The sequence below is a fragment of the Aphis gossypii genome, chromosome 2, assembly GCF_020184175.1.
Source record: "Aphis gossypii isolate Hap1 chromosome 2, ASM2018417v2, whole genome shotgun sequence".
Lineage (NCBI taxonomy): Eukaryota > Metazoa > Arthropoda > Insecta > Hemiptera > Aphididae > Aphis > Aphis gossypii.
The window spans coordinates 69,540,757-69,553,891 of NC_065531.1; the positions used below are offsets into that span (position 1 = coordinate 69,540,757).

The window sequence follows — 13,135 nt, forward strand, 5'->3', positions numbered from 1 at the left end:
CAAGACAGCGGTGGCTAGTAGGTAGCAAATACTATTATTTAATGATAAAAAAACTTCCACAGAAAGGCCTCTTGATTCTTATTTTATTTTTGTGTTGTTATTTACTTTACGTCTTTATCTGTTAAGCTTATTGTTCAGTTTTCGTAACAAACGGTATAGATCAAAAAACATTAAAAAAAAGTGTTTGCTTATTATTTTGAAATCTACTGGGAATTTTTATAATTTTGAAAGTAAGTATCTGAAAAATCTAATTTATTACCGGAAACCGTAAACAATATTTTTTTTCTCCTATAAAAGTGGTGTCAGAAAAAAATACACATCGTTCATTTTTCTATTTTAAAATGTATTATTATTTATTTATATTCTATAGTAATATAGCTACCAAAGTTCCTTGTTAAAACTAGATTGATAGTATAAAATATATCATTGAACATTATTACAGAGAATCGTGTAAACGATACAACTCGTATTCGCTGGTTTTTGATTAATTTATGTATTGAACGCAACCTGGGCGTCAGGATGGCGCTATAGTTTTAGTATTGCAAGATACATTATGTTATTCATTCATTCCGTATTCTTTACAAATATATTATTAAGTATTTTTGTATTTTAAAAGATCATTAAAAATATATTTTACAAATGGTTATAGTTATTTTTATGTATTGTTTATCAAATTGTTTTTTTTTTTTTTTTTTTTTAATATAATTTTATTTTAAGTGAATATTTATTAATTTCAGTGGTTTTAATGAGATATTATAAACTATATATTAACAACTTAATTCATTTAAATCAAAAATATTTTGATTATTAAAAAAAAAAAAAATTAAAATTAATAACCAAGCAATAATTTAAACCAATTATTAATTATAACTCTATTAATATTTTGAATATTTTATAGGTATTTAAAAGCACATCATTCTCACAAAATGTGGATAACGTTTTTCTGCTGGATTAAGAAAATTAAGGTACTACATGTGTGTAATACCTTCTTATATTAATAATACTTATTAAATATGTTAAGCTATATATTTATATATGTTTATGTAAAATTTACTTGACAACACAGTTAGGTGCCACTTTTGCCTATAAGTTATGCTGTCATAAAAATGTCTTATTTTGAACTACCTATTATAAATTACGTTTTTCTTCTAAGGCATGGCTTACCAATAAATTATATGCCAGCTGAAGTTTTTCAGAACAACTGTTTTGTACAAATACTTTTACCGGTATGTGACAACAATCTTTTACTTTAGAAAGAAAATCGATAGCCAGAATAGAACTGGAAAACTGGGCAATTAATGTTTTTATTTACTTTAAAAAAATGTTTTTATTAGGAAATTTAATTTTCCCAGCCATTTAACTACTATTATACAACTTAACAAAATTTAAAAAAAAAAAAAAAAATTAAATGGTTAGTAACTTACGTCAGCTTACTTTTCTTATTTATTTTCAACTTTATAACTTTATATGCAGAAGTTGAATATATATAATAATATATATAATATATATATATATATATTATTATTATAATCACAGTAATTAAACAAAAAAATCTGAAAATAATAACATGAGAGTAACTCATCAAATAAAATTATTGTTCAATACGTCTTATATATTATATATTCAACTTAATACATTATCATTTTTATAAAATTATTAACACTTAGACATATTGGTCTTTTACCTTGATTTATAATTTTAACCTAAAAATTAAATTATCTTAAATTAAAATACATAATTTTTTTGAATTATATCAAATGTATATTATTCGTTCTACCATTAATTACTTTAGTCGCGTATCAATCGTATAGATACTTATTACCTTTAACATTTTCCAAATGTTTATTTATGTATTTATTTTCTTTTTACCTTTTAAAGTATATATATTTTTTAATGTTTTTATAGGTTTAAAATTATTTTATAATTGCTATGTTGTAAAAAATTACATTACTTAATGTGAATATTAGATTACCAGATATTATTTATTTATTATGTTACTTATTATGTCAAATGAAGTTAAATAAACAATTTTTACTGTTGGTACTCTTAACTGTTTATTTTAAAATTTAAATGAAAAATAATACAGATTAAATGGTTAAAATATCTAACAAACTTCATTTATAGTTTAATTGTGAAACAAATAATGGATTAGATTACAAGTATTTCTTGTTAATTTTTATTGGAAAATGTTTGTTATTGAGTTATCAAATAGGTTAAAATAATGTATAATACATCATATCGAAGAATTAAATACAATTTCTAAACACGATTTAAAAAAAAGATGTATGAAAAAATCGAAGAAATATACCATCATGCCCATTAAAAAAAAAAAACATATGTAGTCTTTACATTTTTTTAGTATATTTTTCAGTATATTTCTTTGCACATAATTTGATTTATCATTGTTTTTATATCTACAAGTCTCGTATCAGATTTTTTATCGTTAACTTAGGATTAATCTCAGTTAGTTCGAATACTGTAAATTGTGAAGTTATACCACCAATGATACAGTTAGATTTATAGGTTTTTCTGTATTATTTTAAATCTGTGGAGTAAAAATTTAAATGGATTGTTTTTCTTATTACAGAGAAAAATAAATTATATGTAACTTATGGAGTGTATATGGCATAATAAGTATTCTATCTTTTATTCAACTATCCCTTAGCACAGGTTGTAATGTTGTGCATTACGTTTCTGACAACCTATATATTTGATTACCATAGGTCCTAAGTAGATATATTGTTATTCATAACGATTCACGTAGTTTGATTTAACTAGTATGATGGTCATCTTAATTTTTATTCCATATTTTAATTTACCTGGTAATATTAAATATATAATATAGGTACCAGATATAACGTCTTGTGGTTTATCTAATAGTGTTTTCATAAAATAATTTTATGATTTTTTAAATGTATTGTTTTCAAAAAATTAATATCATATTATGTATATTATTTTTATTAGTTTTTATTATTATTCAATTATATCATAGTTTTGGAATATTAAATCTCAGTATTTTTTTTTTTTAATAATCGAAAATAAATCTATTATTATAACGTGGCAAGAGAAATGTGTACTATAAAATAATACATTTAAGTTTTCTAAGTATTATAATACTGTGTATATATACACTTATTTTTCAATACTTGAACAAATAAATATTTTTATATATTCATTGAATACAATATTCAAAATCATCAAATGTGATTTGAACATCGGTAAATAATTAAGTATAATTATAAATATTTTGTTATTATTTAGTGTTAATAGAAACTTTTAATCAAAAAGACATTATAAAAAGTGAAAATATTAAAAAATTGCTAAGATATATATACATATATGTATATATATTATATATATTATCATGCAATTGCAATATTTAATAATTAATAATTTAAATAAAATCTTAAAACTTTCATAATAATATACAAATGAATTATAATTTATTATACACGTTAAATACATATCTTTTTAATAATTTATATTCAAAAATGTATTAGGCATAATAAGATAAAACTAAAATATACGTTTAATAAATTATGCATAGTCAATTTTTTTGTTATTATCATTAAAGTATACAGAGAAAGGGTTAAGTAGTTTTTCAAGACAATATCCCCAAGACTGAGAGGCACATTTCATGCATAAGGATAATATTTTAGCCATTATCATTATTATTATTATTCGGTCGGTTGATGTGGGTGACGTATTTTTGGATAGGCGAGGTGACGATATTTTTTGATAAATGACGTAATGCCCTTAATGAGACTGCGAAGTTGGAGGCAACTAACGACATTTGGCAAGATTTTCGATCTTTTGTGTACAACGATTATACCCTGAATTTCATTGTTCAACCACACTTTTCATTTTACGAGCAGATTCAATGGACGTCAAAAATGATGGCGATACAATGCCTAAACTTTGTTTTGAAACATTTTTTGGGATTTAACTGAAGTTGGAGACTACGCCTGGAATGTTTACATCCTTGTAGATACACCTGCGCCTTAAACTAAACACAAATGTTACCGGAAAAATTAAGTTTGTATGATACTTTTAAATTAATTTAATCATAAAATTAAACTTTAAATTGAAATTATATACTTTGATGAAAGGTAGTACGAATGAATAAAATAACTATTGTATATAAATGTAATACTGGTTTAATACGTCATACAAATGTTAACTGTTTATATGCGTTCAAAATTTAGTGTGAACAATTATACAATCATACAATTATAATATTAAAAAAAAAACTGAGGAAATGGTTCGACTCATTGCAACACGATAACTTGTCGTGGAATTTTGTATTATATACAATTCCAATATTTCTAAAACCAACATTTTTGTATTGAACTTTGTTTTGTAATTGCATTGCGTTTTCCTCGTCCTCCAATTGTTGAATTAGATGCAAAACTATACCTTCAGGAAATTTGTTGATTTCTTAGTACACCAGTGATGGATATTAAATTTTCTTTGTACACCAAAAACTGATATCTGGTTTATAAATGATTTATAAAACCATTTTTGGTAACTAACTTATAAGATAGGTTAGATATTACATTATAAGATTACGTTTAATAATAACACAATATCGAAATTACCAACATTTATTGAATGTTTATAAACAGTACAAATTTAATCAATAAGTCAACATTCACTGTTGACTGTCAGCATTCACCAATACCTAGTGGACATTCACAGTAACGCATACATAGGCAATATGATTGACGTTTACTCTTAGCAGTTAGTGAGTAAAGAAGGTACAACATTTTACAGTTAATATTTTATTTTAAACAAATGCCGTGTGCTAAAACTATAGGATGTTTGTAATATAGAAAACATAAGACAAAAAAAAAACCAGCAGCACGTTTTTGAAATGAATTTTACATCAAATGTGAACTGAGTTGTAGTAAAACACTTATTGAATTATACAACTTTCAATATTTTACCTATATCATGCAGTTTTAAAATATCTGTGTAAACGTCAAAAAATAGAGTAAAAACCACAACAAGATCTTGATCTCTGGACGCTTTTACACATCATACAGAAAAGTCCACTTTTGAAAATGTCCAAATTACATTATACGATAAGACAGAAGTCAAGGGAATTAATGGTGAGATACAACTTCATGTTTTAGTAAAAACCAAAAACTGACAGTGCTGCAAGCCAAAACCGATTTAATTCCATTCAAAAAAAAATGAAAAAAAAAATAAGAAATGTTGCCTCCCTGAACATTTTTCGATAGTAAGTACGGTCAGGGTCTAAATAAAGAGAGAGAAAATGTTCAAAAAATGTAACCATAATCTTGCAAAACATTTTAGAGAGTCGTTTGACTGATCCGAGCAAAAGCCTCTATGAGGTCAACGTAAATAACGTTCATCCGTAAACTCTCTACTACGTACCTATACCAGGTATACTATACTTACCTATTTATATTTAAAGTGTAATTACTTAACATTGACGCGTAAATAATCAGAATTATAAACGAATGAATTTGTTGCTACGTATCAATAAATAATAATTATACATTATTAGGACGCATAAATTTGAAACGCGATGAAGACGGATCAGTGTTGTCAAGTAATAACAAATGTTCTCAAATTAAAAAAAAAAAACTGTTGAATATATTTATTTTATGTATTTGTGATGTATATTATAGTACTTACATATTTTTAAGTACACAAGTGAAAAAAATTAAATCCTTTAAACTGTTGTAGTTAATATTTTATAGTAGTGTTGCGTGTATGTATTTAGCATTAAGTCAACTTTACTGTTATCGAGTAGAACTAATAATTTACATAAATATCATTAGAATTTAAAACTAGGTTAAGAAAACAATTACGTAAGATATCATTATATTGTATAATTTATTTAAGACCTTAGTTGGTAAATATTAGTTGGCTAAGAATATTAATTATTAATATTATTTTTAAAACTATATTATGTTATGAAATATTTGATCTAAGAAAATATGGAAATGAGAGGTTATTCTGTACCTAGTGATGTGTTATGTAGAAAAAATAAGCAATTAAATTCAGTACCTATATTAAAATGTTGTGTTTTGTTTTATTCGATTATTTGACTACCCATAATAATATTTTATGGTTCGTTTATTTATTATATATCTTACAAAATTTCGTATTATTTATTTTAGCGAATTCTAAAGATATATTATTTATTTAAATGTTGTGTATTTTAGCTAGGCGATTGCTTTTATATCAAAATAATTTGTTTAAAAAGGTAATTAATTTATTAAATATATTCGAAAACTTTGTATTTAAGTCGAAATTATTTTTTTAATAATCGACAAAAATTTTCTTTTCTTTGATTTCCACCGACTTAGTTTCTGTTTCAATATTTCTTTTGTCAGTGGACTTCCACCCACGTGAAAAAAATCGTTACGGTAGTTAATTAATTTATTATTTATATGTATATACATTGTTTTGGAGTTATTAAATAAATCTAATTGATTGCTCGTAAGGCATACATAAAAATCTACATCTAAAATTCTCAGAATTTTTAAGATTTAAAACTGAAAAGAAAGTATTGAAAATTATTATAAATGTTCATTCTATCTTCTATGTTTAAAATTGAACTTTTTTCAATAAAAATTCTAATACTATTGATTTGTATTAAATAATTATTTTATTTAACTGGTTCACTACATATTATACGTATATGATAGAAATTGTTGAACGAATATTAGTTCAAGTTGATTTTTCGTTGTTTATAAAGTACCTTACTGACCTAACTACTACTTCTCTAACTTTTTATTTTTTAGAGAAGAAGTTGGAGAACATTTTTTCTGAAAAACTGGATACTTATCTATTTGGCGTATGATTTGATTTAAAAAAATTAGTATAAGGCTTTTCAATACCACTGAAAATAAATTTATTTTTAAATTTAATTCAGCGAGCTTATTTTTGGAATTTTAGGTAGTTAATTTAATTCGGCATGGTTCTATAGTTTTTTATAGCTGAGTTATATATTTATTATATATTAATTCGTGACGTTGATTAAGTTATATGACAATTGTACTATGATAGTATGTAGGTATCCCCTGAGAGATATTCTGGATCTGAATTCTCTATATCACTAAATAAATAACTGTTGCATGACCTTTGAATTATTCTACTGCTTTAATAATGATTATAGTAACTAAAAATTTTTTATTAAAATAACGTAAAATATTAATTAGCATCAAGTTTGAAACACAATATTTTTTAATTATAATGAGTTAATGGTGTAATAATGAGATTTACCTAAAGTTCCAATTTATTCATTTCATATTTTTATTTGTAATTTTTCTTGATGTTTACAATTATGAGATGACTCTAAAATTAAATTATCTTATTTATAAAGCTTTATTACGTAATTTAATTAATGGCGACTGAAAACGGCTCCAGGACTTATGTGATACGATTTAAAAAAATATTTGAAATCTGCAGAATGTACATTTAAAACTTAAATCGTTCTATGTAAATATAAAAATAATCGAATACCTAGTGAGTTTGCATGGTTAAATTATTTTCAATCGACTTTAAATATTAGTTTTGAAAGTTGGTATAATTTAGAGCCAAATAAATAGTATGAGAATTTTCATTTTAAAATCTATGTTACCAGGTGTCCCCATTAGATTAAAACAAAACGGACTTTATAATTTGAAGTAGTTTACAGTTAGTAAACAGTTAAAGGTAATATAACACATACACATACCGTATATTAGTTTTTAGATAAGTATTTATTAATCATGAATTGGGTGTTTGTCAATTAATTTGTTATTCCCTAAGAAGATTCAGTATGTTTCTTTAAATCATTAGCCTAAGTCCAGTTTGTTATATTGATATAATTAAAAATTTAAAGTACTTAATGTTATTTTATAAATAGCACGAAATGCTTTAACTAACAATAAGAATTTGTTTTTTTTTTTTTTTTTAATTGAATACAATTTATAAAACACGAATGTACAACGAAATAATAATAAAATATTTAATATAAAATTTAAATTAAAAATATTATTTATAATAAATTAACTTATATTATGTTAATTTAAAAAATATTACTGAAAACGTAGCTTGAGATAAATTCACATGAATGACTGAAAAAAATAAACATTTTTAACATTTAGTACAGAAATGATAGTTACATTAATATTTTTAAGTTACAACTTTTTATAAATAATATTTTTTGAATTTCAACAATTTATTTTTCTATAACTGTTTAAAAACGAATATTACAATAAAACCTTTGAAAATCCAATTACTATTATACTTTGAACTTCAAACAATCGTAAAAAAAAAATAACATGACTAGGTATTTTGAATATTTTTTAATTTTGTAAGAATATTTTTTCAATAACCTATTGCATTAATATTTAAAAATTTTCAAGCTAGAAATAAATATTCATTAATACAGAGAAAAAATTTAAATGTTTTTACATAGTTTAAATATAGATCAAATATGTTTTTAATTGTTTCGTTACCTGTAAAAATGTTTATATACTTAATATTAAATTATATTCTAGGAAATATATATTTTTAGTGCCTTTGGGTTTACTTCATAAGTTATAGCAAAAATCAAATAAATTTTATCGAAATTGGTTCAAATGTTTTTATATTTCCGCTGATTTCGTTTTTTTTTTTATGTCGATTATTTAAGTTCTGAGAATTTTTTTGCATTTGATTTCTAGAAGTTCCAACTATGTATAATTTGCTATCAGAAAGTAAATTAAACTGTTTTCTAGACTGTAAATACAAAATTACCCGTTTAAGCACTTATCACTGTTATTGCGATATTTCGACTGATCAATATATACTACTTTTAACCTAAATCTTGATGTCTGTTCTTGTGCCGGTTGCTGACGTAAGTTACAAAATGAGATTAAAAGGGAAAAAATAGTATCGTATAAGAACACTAAAATCGCAGACATGTTCCTGGATATTTCATTACTGGTATTCAATTTAGAACCGTATCATTTAAAAGCGTCCAACATAGAACCCGTAAGTTTTAAATATGTATATTCTATTTTATTATTATTCTCTGATATTTTGATTAATAAGTAATTATTATTTACAAATGATGTATTTAATAAGTTTAAAAATAAAACCAAGCACCTATATAGTGATACATTGTGTTATAAATTCTTTAAAAATATTAGTTTTATATAGATAACTATATTTTATATTATTTTTAACCACTATAATGACATAATAAGTATAAATAATAGTATAAATGTACTCGTATGATATATATTTTTTTTTATGTATTCGATACTAGTACCAAGTATTAGGAATAATGTTAAATGGTACAATTTTGTAATTTGTAATTTGTATATTTTTGTATTTTGGTAATTTTTAAATTTTATACACTTAAATTATAACAATTGTGTAAAATACACTCTACATTTTTTAACTATTTATTAATTATTTAATTATGATGGATAGTATCTTATTAATTAAAACACTTGAGCAACTATCATGAACACAATGTGTTTTATATCATTATGAGCATAAACAAAATTTAAAAAAAAATGTTGGATAAATACTATTTCCAAACATTAATATTTATTTTTATCAAATTTTATAAAAATAATTTTAAAAAATTTCTTTTATAAGATAACATGACGATCGATTATAATAATACTTAACGAAAATTTTACGTTATGGGCTCTTTATTTTATTATAATATATGAAATATACATTTCATTCACGAAAGTATAATATCACTAAATTAAAACGTACGTCACTCAAGTAGATTGACATTCTTCTTAATATTATTATATTTATACTTGTGTGCATACAATGTTATATAGAAATACTTGAAACTTCATTGTTTAATTCAATAAAATGATTCTGTAACAGGTTAAAGTACCTACCTATTCGTTTTATAAAAGTTTTTTTTTTTGGAACTCTTACAAAACAGTTTTTATTCTGGTATTAGTTTTAAACTAAACTTTATGATTTCATCCTTTTATTAAATATTAATAACCTAAACGGGGAAAGGTAAAAACTATATGATTATTTTTTTTTTTAAATACCTTTTATTATTTAATATTTTTTTTTTTTATCGATTTATATATATATATATAATAAATATATCTCATCCATATTGTGTTATTATCTGCTTCATAAAATGAACAACATTTACATTTATTTTACGAAATGCAATCATGATTTTTCTTTATCACGTAATAATTAAACAATATGAGCAAAATTTCGCGTAACGAATATCTAAACCCGGTGCTTTCAACCGGTGTGTAATTCTGAGATGTATTACAAAAAAAATTGTTGATAATTATTTTATCTATAATCTCCATGATTTGAACTTGTAAAAAATTACTTTGATTTAAAGGGCGTCGTCTTACAACTGTACATAACAGATATTTTTTCATAGTTTGGATATTTCAATTGGTTACTCGCAAAGGATCAATAATGTTTATTATTTATAAAATAATATCTCATCTCCTTTTTTCAAATTTAATTTATTTGACGATCCATTATTATTAATTTGACAAATTTATTATTATTACTAAAAATACTTGTAAATATATATATATATATATGTTTTATAGGTATATAAAATTGAAGAATAATATGATTATTAATATAAACAAGTTTTTAAATAATTGCAACGATAATTACATTTAAAATAATTCTTGATAATCATTTTGAATGATTAGACTGAATATTATTCTTACTGTATACTATACTATATTTTCAGGATATGTCAATCTATCATATTACAAATTGTTATTATAAATAACTAAAGGTAATTAATTTTAAAACTTAATTTTTTAAATTTATTAATTTTTAACTATTGATTGATTTCTGTTAATATTATAATTAAATATAATTAACGAGATTCGCTTTAAAATAAATTCAGTAAATTATATTTATAATTTATTAATATAGCAAAATGGTTACATAGAAAGTAAAATAAAACATTGCCTTAAATTTTATTTGTCGAACGAACAAATACCTAATACAATTTTTTTTTTGAGTAGCAGCAATAATAAATATGTTTTCATGATGATAAAATTTGGTATGACTAAATAGTAATAGTACAGTACTACATACGTTTTTATACGCTGTTGTATGCATAATTATTTATTTGTACGTTTTAAATTAAATCTTAATTTACAATTAAATGTTAAGAAATAATTGTATACCCATACGATATGTTAACTTAATCATATTGTTTTTAAATTATATTATGCTTTTTAGAAGGAATATTATATTTTTCCAAGAATCCAACACAACTAACGACCTATTTCACATTACAAACCATACAAGAGATTCTTATCTACATATTATTATGCTTTATTTTAAAGAAACATCACCAGCTTATATTGTCACCATCATACTTTATACTCTAAAACGATTTAAATCCTTTAGAATGAAATCTGAACGAGCCATTCCTGAAAATGTTTGCCGTTATTTAAAAAGTTTCTGATACCCTGATCTACTAAATTAACATAAAATAAATATATTTAAATTGTAAAAATCACCATTGAAAGTATCGTTACTGAACCGACTTCTTTAATCCATTTTTTTTTTTTGTAAATAAATTTGTTTATAATATAAATATGTACACTTAAATGGATTTACTACATAAAATAAAATACACATTAATTGTGTAAATATAATTCGTGAATATAACATATATAATTATGAGCATTATAATTGCTTTTTTATTAATTTTCTTACCTATTACTATTTTGTTCTAATCCAACCTAAAAAAGTTAATTTTTAAATAAAAAGTATACTTCTAGAAATAAATTATGTATTTTGTCCTTAACAGCTGAAGTTTTATTCAAATAAAATAAAAAATGTATTTTAATTTCAATACTTATCATAAAGTACATTAGATATATTGTGTGTGGCGTTTTGCGTAGTCCCAACATTTGCGAAATTGTTAACTTGGAGATTACTTAGGTTTGTGTAAACAGTTTTACATTACATATTTTATAAGGTACTAAATTTAACAAGCTGCTTCATAATGTATTATATGGATTGACTGTACTCAACAAATATTATATTTAATACATTTTAGAATTCAAGGAAAGATTAAATTTGTTGGTCATGTAAATTTATCATTAATTAATACTCATGATGAAAAGTCATCAATTAAGATTTGATAATCAATTATACGTGAAATATGAGGTTTAAAAATTACTTGTATGATTAATCATTTGGCAAATAAAAATGTGTTTAATTATTTAATTTTGTAATTTATATTTTTAAGGTAAACGTACATGTTACTTTACTTAATTATAAAATTGCAATTAAGAATTTTTTAAATATCTAAACTAAAATAATTAAATATAAGTAAAAATTCATAAATTTGAAATTTAGACATGGGTAGTCATAAGTAACTGTAAGCTATTGGACTGTTTTTCAGTTGTCATAAATATTACATGAAAAAATCTTTTGTATTTTAACAGTTACAAATTAAAAAGAATATATATGTATTTGATTATAGATTATAATTTATCAGGTATTGGTTAAGTAGGATCATTAATTCAGTTTCATTGTATTTAATTTTATATAAATGCTAAAATAGTTATTAAACTTAATAAATCGATTTCGGTTAAAAATATATTTACAAATAATTCTATGATGACGTTTACATTATAATTTAAAATCATTTCTAAATAATAATCTAAAGTTAATTTATAATGTTACCTTTATTCATTATTATTTATTTTGATAATACGATAATTATTAAAAAACAAAAATAGAATCAATTTTTATATTGTTTATGGTTATTTTCTACTAGAGTGATACATTTAAAAAAAAAGTTTGCTTGTGTGGGGTTTCTATTGTTTTTTAATCAATATATAAAACAAAAATAAACATTTGAATAGCCATGCAATAAATATAGATAAATTCAATATGATAATATTTTAATATCTATTATAGAGGTTAGGGATTTAGAAGTAACACAGTAAAGGATCGTAATTTAGCTTGGATACATGATATTTTATATCATAATGGTTGAAATTAATAAAAAGTAAGTATGATTAATTAGTAAGTTAAATATATTTTTTGGTACTTTCTATCTCATTTACGTTTAATACAAATATGGTTCAGATTTGTTGATAAAACTTAGTTTTTTAAAGTAGTGGAGTAATACATC

General features: G+C 22.5%; 2 protein-coding genes and 2 long non-coding RNA genes across 10 annotated transcripts in view; 2 read left to right on the forward strand and 2 right to left on the reverse strand.

The window, feature by feature from the left end:
- Positions 1-13,135, reverse strand: part of LOC114124466 (DNA primase large subunit-like) — a 238,416-nt gene that overhangs the window by 95,815 nt on the left and 129,466 nt on the right. The window lies entirely within an intron of this gene.
- The window catches only part of LOC114124462 (basement membrane-specific heparan sulfate proteoglycan core protein), a 132,875-nt gene that overhangs the window by 50,209 nt on the left and 69,531 nt on the right, over positions 1-13,135 (reverse strand). The gene's annotated exons all lie outside the window — the stretch shown is intronic.
- On the forward strand, positions 133-4,914 carry LOC126549643 (uncharacterized). Of its 4 annotated transcripts, none has more exons than XR_007603744.1 (5): positions 133-230; positions 899-965; positions 3,876-4,039; positions 4,626-4,757; positions 4,833-4,914. It is a non-coding gene; the product is annotated as an uncharacterized LOC126549643 (long non-coding RNA). The 4 variants fall into 4 exon arrangements; XR_007603743.1 differs by having other exon boundaries at positions 4,626-4,744; positions 4,817-4,895; XR_007603746.1 differs by having other exon boundaries at positions 3,876-4,035; positions 4,626-4,744; positions 4,817-4,895.
- LOC126549645 (uncharacterized) lies at positions 5,150-5,733 on the forward strand. The gene is made up of 3 exons (XR_007603749.1): positions 5,150-5,242; positions 5,320-5,409; positions 5,534-5,733. It is a non-coding gene; the product is annotated as an uncharacterized LOC126549645 (long non-coding RNA).